This window comes from Neofelis nebulosa, chromosome 2 (genome assembly GCF_028018385.1).
Source record: "Neofelis nebulosa isolate mNeoNeb1 chromosome 2, mNeoNeb1.pri, whole genome shotgun sequence".
Classification (NCBI taxonomy): domain Eukaryota; kingdom Metazoa; phylum Chordata; class Mammalia; order Carnivora; family Felidae; genus Neofelis; species Neofelis nebulosa.
Window position 1 is genome coordinate 127,900,658 of NC_080783.1, and position 6,255 is coordinate 127,906,912.

The window sequence follows — 6,255 nt, forward strand, 5'->3', positions numbered from 1 at the left end:
AGGATCCAATAAACCTTCAGGAGGGGGCAAAAACCCTAAAAGGAGAAGGTGAAGGCTTTTCAGACAGTTGTTTGTTGTTACTAACAATGTTTCTAATTGTTAGCGTGTTGTACTTACTAACATCCTAACAAGCATATTTTAGTAAACATCTGTGGGACTAATTTTTTTGGAGTATTGGTGGGGAGGGGGGACACTTGTTCTTTTACAACAAGGCTTCTATGATCTGATCACAGGATGAGATGAGGCTAGCTAGCCTTTTTTATTATTTTTTAAATATTTACTTTTGAGAGAGAGACAGAGAGAGAATGTGAGTGGGGGAGGGGCCAAGAGAGAGGGAGACAGAGGATCCAAAGCAACAAAGAGCCCACTGTGGGGCTCAAACTCATGAACCATAAGATCATGACCTGAGTCGAAGTCAGACGCTCAACCCACTAAGCCACCCAGGCGCCCCTAGCTAGCCTTTGTATTGATAGAGATCTTTGTATTGATGAGGGCTGGAGGTCAAATTTGAAGTGTGGCAGAATAGTCAGTCACTCATGGAGGCTGGGAAGGCTGCACAGTCCTCACGGAAGAACCACTAGGAACATGTGCATCACACAGGGAGCTCTCAGATGTAGCGGGAAACACGGACTTGGTTAGAATCTAACTGTAGATTCACTAATAGTTGCCGGAATAACTGAGCATTGTCTTCCTGTGCATTAACATAGAGAAAAAAGCAAGTAGAGAAAAGGCAAAAAGAATAAAGGTTTCATATTGAAGATGAATTTCTCGATCCATGATCTCAGGAAAGCTGTCCACCTAAGGATGCTATCTCCCTCTAGGAGAAAACTCCTCAGCCAGTTTTAATTTTAGACCTCCAGCTGGTATGCTGTCCCAAAGTCTGGAGGAGCCCTTTTTAATTGGAGATGTGGACCCAGGGTTCAAGTCCCTGAAATTTGGCTGCCAAATTTGGGTAGTAAGATGGACCTGGCATGGTACTTTCCCTCTTTCCAAGGTGGTTCAAGGGCCTTATTTGTTCTTAGTGATTTTAAATCAGAAGAATGGGTGAAAGTTAGAAATGTTTCATAGCCAGATATCTGAGATAACGAGAAGAATTCAGGATCCAGTCTGGTTTACAGGTGTGTAGCAAAACCTCAAAGACAATGAACAGCACTAGAATTTGATATCTGTTGGGGTGGAAGAATTTACTATGCCCTTCAGGGTCCTTCTAGCTAGACTAAGGGAAACAAGGACATAAGATTAACAAGAGAAAATTAAATTTAGTTTTGTAAGTACAGAGAACCCTCCCAGACGTGAAATTGCAAAGACAGTGAAGCAACGCGATGCTAATATGAGTTAAGGAGAGGGGCAGGGGTCTAAGGATACAAAAGGGAGAAAGACCATTAGCAGGAATGTGAGTGATGTTTGGAAAACAACAGTTGCCCAATTATGCAGATAAGTTTCTTAGGGAAAGAGGAATCTGTTAATAGGGCTCTTCCTGATAGAAGGAGGCAGTTGAAGGAGAGGTAAAGACCTTTTCCTGAATCTGCTGACTTTTGATTGGTTTTAACTCAAAATAACGTTCATACCAAAATGGCTCATCTTGGGGCGGCCTGCCCTTGGCACCTATGGGTTCATGGGTCAACTGTAATTTGTTTGCAAAATAAGTCCAGTCTCATTAAATTTGGCCCAATTAATTACACAGGTGCACTAAGAACAGTGATTGACTATACAGGCTCCTATTTATTTATTTATTTATTTATTTATTTATTTATTTATAAATTTTCTCTAAATCCAAGTTGGGTACCATAGAGTGTAAGAATGGTTTCAGGAGTAGAATTTAATGATTCATCACTTACAAAAAGCACCCAATGCTCATCCCAACAAGTGCCCTCCCTAATGCCCATCACCCATTTAGCCCATCCCCCCACCCAACACACCTAGGCTCTTTTCTGCTTTGCTGGAAGTTTTTATAAGGAATATTAGATTGGACTTTTAAAGCCTCTCCAGGTCAAGGAAAAGAAGCAGCCAAGTCAAGGGCTTACCATCAGACTTCAGATTTGGCTTAACACCTCTCTTCTTGAGGTCCCCAAGATATCCTGAGGTTCCTGGGTCTGCTACAAAGCAACCTTCCTGACTCACCTGGTAAGGCTGTTGAGAATCCTGAAAACAGGGTATTAGGCCAGTTTTTCCAAAGTGCTTTATTGGTTCCATAAAGTCAACTTTACTTCCTTAAAACAATCTGGTCATATGTGTTATTTTATGCATATAATTTTACGTACATATTTTATGCCTGTGCTCAAACATGACATTCAAGTCAAAGCATTGTTAATACAACCAAAGTTTTCAATCCTGTCCATTATAAGGGCAGCTTGTTATTGACCTTTAGGCAAGTAACTATATTGTCATGAAAATAAGACTACTCAACACATTTCTATATTCTGGAGGGATCAGGTAGGGAGAAACAATAAATGTTTCAATTGTTTACAAAGGTATTAGTTTATTCAATTGCCTTAAATCATTAATAACTTAAAAGAAAAAAGTTTCCAGGGTACTTGGGTGGCTCAGTTAAGCATCCAACTCTTGGTTTCAGCTCAGATCATGATCTCATAGTTCGTGGGCTTGAGCCCCACATTGGGCTCAGAGCTGACAGCGCAGAGCCTGCTTGGAATTCTCTCTCTCTCTCTCTCTCTCTCTCTCTCTCTCTCTCTCTCTCCCTTTCTCTGCTCCTCCCCAGCTTGTGCACACATGCTCTCACTCTCTCTCTCTCAAAATAAATAAATAAACTTAAAAAGAGAGAGGGAGAAAGGTTTCCTTAAGTCTGGAAAACAAAACATTAAGGAACCAATAATGTTTCCAAGAAAAAGTTGTAAAAAGAAAAATTATAATCATCTTTGTAAATTCATTTAATCCTCTCTTTGAATACAGTGAGAGGGAAAGCCGGCAAGAGCAGATAAAGGAGGCCAGCCAGTCCTAGGCCGGATATTCCCCTTGCATGCTTTTCCCTTCTGTGATCTTGCTTGCCTCGTGCATCAGCCAACTGCCTGCCTCGCTCAACTGATAGTGCCCCCCCACCCCACCAATGTTTCCAAGTACCCAGAAGCTAGCCAGGCATAAAAGAAGGCTAGCACCAGGGCTCGTGGCTCAGCCTTTGGAGGTGACTCTGCTGGGCCAGCACCAGTGCGAAATAAACAGACTTTTCTGATTCCCCGAGTGTGTGTCACTTGTCTGTTCCTCGGTGCTGAGTATTTGCTATAACACAGTTTTGTAAATTCTTACCCGGCTCAATTTTATGATCTTAAAGTTATCAGAAACTTGTGTTCTAGAGTACATGTCAGAGTCCTTTCCATGTATCTCTCTAAAGATGAAGCACTCTCTCAAAGGCATCATAATAAAACAATAACGGTGGCAAGAAGACTTAGGGGGAGATTTGTCCTTCATGCCTTTCTTTATCTAAAAAATTCATTCTACTTTCCTTACCTACTTTTCATACACAGTTGTTTCCTTTCACCCTTATTATTTCTAAATAGTTTTAATTACATATACTAATTAGAATCCTTAACCCTTAGAATCCTTTTTTTTTTTTTTAACATTTATTTATTTTTGAGACAGAGAGAGACAGAGCATGAGCAGAGGAGGGTCAGAGAGAGAGGCAGACACAGAATCCGAAACAGGCTCCAGGCTCTGAGCTGTCAGCCCAGAGCCCGATGCGGGGCTCGAACTCACGAACCGCGAGATCATGACCTGAGCCGAAGTCGGACGCCCAACCGACTGAGCCACCCAGGTGCCCCAACCCTTAGAATCCTTAATTTCTTATGGAAACAGAGAAGTAAGCGATTGTGAACTGTTACACTAGCGTTCTGTGGATTGGCAAATTATAATGCATCTCATAATTTCCATATCCTTCCTCTTAGTAAATCTTCCAGTGAGGCACAAAACGCACTTACCAGTAGACTCAAATATCTTTAGTTCCTCTGTATAAAAAGCCAAATGTAAATAAACTTGTGTTCAATAATTAATATTGTAGTATTTTATTTGGAAATGATGTAGATATTCAGTGACTACCCATCACTTAACCCAACTTAGTCACCCAGGTTCCAAGTGTCACCCAGTTTCCAAGTAGCTTGCCACACACCCCTCCCCCTTCCTCCCTTCCTTCCTTTTTGCTTTTTGTCCTTCTGATAAGAATTACTTCCTTGAAGACTGCATTTCAAAGAAATGGCTCTGGGTGCCTAGAGAACAGGAGTATAACATTTACATCTCAAAGGCACAGAGAAAGGATATAAATTCCACCAAGAAAGATTTTTATTCCCTAAATCCAGGTGTTTTACAGTATCTGCAGGCTTTTTGAGATGAGTAGGAGAGGTTTGGGGATTGGTAAAATGGATAGTGGGCTTTGAACTGTTTCTAGAGCCCCAATTCTGTTCTTGTAAAAAACTAGATTTTTCAGAGAGTACAGTTGTTTTTAATTCCTCAAAGAACTGGGTTGCAACCTGAATGATGAGAGGCTGACACTCCATCCACCTACAATCTTCAATTTGCTTCTTTGTATCAGGGGGATCTCAACTAAGATGGAAATTAAAAGATCCCCATGTTCTAGATTTCGAGCTGTGTGCCTTTATGATTTAGTAAATCCTTCCACCTTGGTTTGGGAATGTTTTTCTTTCCCTTATGGGCACACAGTTTCACTTTAGTTTAGGGGAAAAGGCCTTTTTAAAAAGTTCCTAATCAGGCTCTGAATATCAGCTTCCAGTATGGCCAACTTCTAACCACAGAACCGGTTAAAAATCCTTTCAGATGACTTATTAACACTTGTTATCTGGACAAACAGTAAATATTTTTCTTTTTCTTTTAAACCAAAGGTATCCCTATTGACGAGGAGGCGTGGGGGCAGGCTGAGGGGCAAAGCACAAGCTAGGACACCCCATCCCCCCAGATGGGACATGTAGGATATTCCTTGGACACTCCCAGCAACCCCAAAGTGGGAAAGGACAAAATACAAATGGTCAGACTGAAAAGTCTCCACCAGTTTACCAGAAAAAGGCAATCCCATCATAGCCTAATGTCCAGGAACTCCCTACTGTCTTAATGTTAATGCTTTGCTACAGGGAAAAACAACCTTAGCCTGACAACAGCTAGGCCTCCAGTAAGTCTTTATGCAAGTGAAAGTCTCTTTGGAAACCCCCTCTTGACTTTATCTCCCCCGAGTTCATAAGACACAAAACGGTCACCCCACACACTTGCAGCACAGCTCTTCCCACCCAGGGGTCCAGTCCCCGTGCTTTAATAAAATCGCCTTTTTTGTACCAAAGATGTCTTCAAGAATTCTTTCTTGGTCGTCGGCTCCGGACCCCAGGAACCCCACCATCACCCTAAAGCTTCATCACTATCAAATGACTCAACACCCAAACTAACAAACCTTTTATGACTTAACCATGGACAGAAGAGGCGTCCCCAAAGAAGGTGCAAGAGACAATACCTCCCAAGATCTAGAGTTAGTCCCAAGGAGAACAAAAAGGAAGACTTAAGACAATCTCCCTGAAAGCTGGCAGTGTCTGGTAGGACACTAGCTGCAAATGGGGTACAACCCACATTTCTGTACAGCCATAGTTTCAGGGCCCCCAACCCAACAGTTGAGCTACCTGCACTTTGCAAGAATAACCTGTGTGCCCAGTCAGAGAAGCCAAGCCAAGTTCTCAGGACACAAGATGAGACAAAGGGAAAAGTGGTAACTATCTCCAGGAAAGAAAGGATTGATAACCAACAAATATCCAAACATAAGTTCACGAGCCACAATTTAAAGATCTAATTCTTACAAATGTTCTTCTCCTGTTAATCTGAATTTGGAAAGGAAGAGACAGCACGAAAGTTTACTTTCCAGAGAGCCCGGGGGGCTTAGTCCGTTAAGCGTCTGACTTTGGTTTGGGCCATGATCTCTTGGTTCATGGGATCGAGCCCTGTGTGGGGCTCTACACTGACAGCGCAGTGCCTGTGTGGAATTCTCTCTCTCCTTCTCTCTCTCTGAAAATAAATACATAACTTAAAAGAAGAAGAAGAAGAAGAAGAAGAAGAAGAAGAAGAAGAAGAAGAAGAAGAAGAAGAAGAAGAAGAAGAAGAAGAAGAAGAAAGTTTACTTTGCTTTTTCAACCAAGGACCACAAAGATCCAGGAGAGTGAACTTTGATGCGAATTCTCACCCTTTGCTGGCTTCTGCCAGTTTTCCCAGGATCCCATCTGCAGGCTCTGGAGTGACTGGGGTGTTCCCGGAGGTCTCATG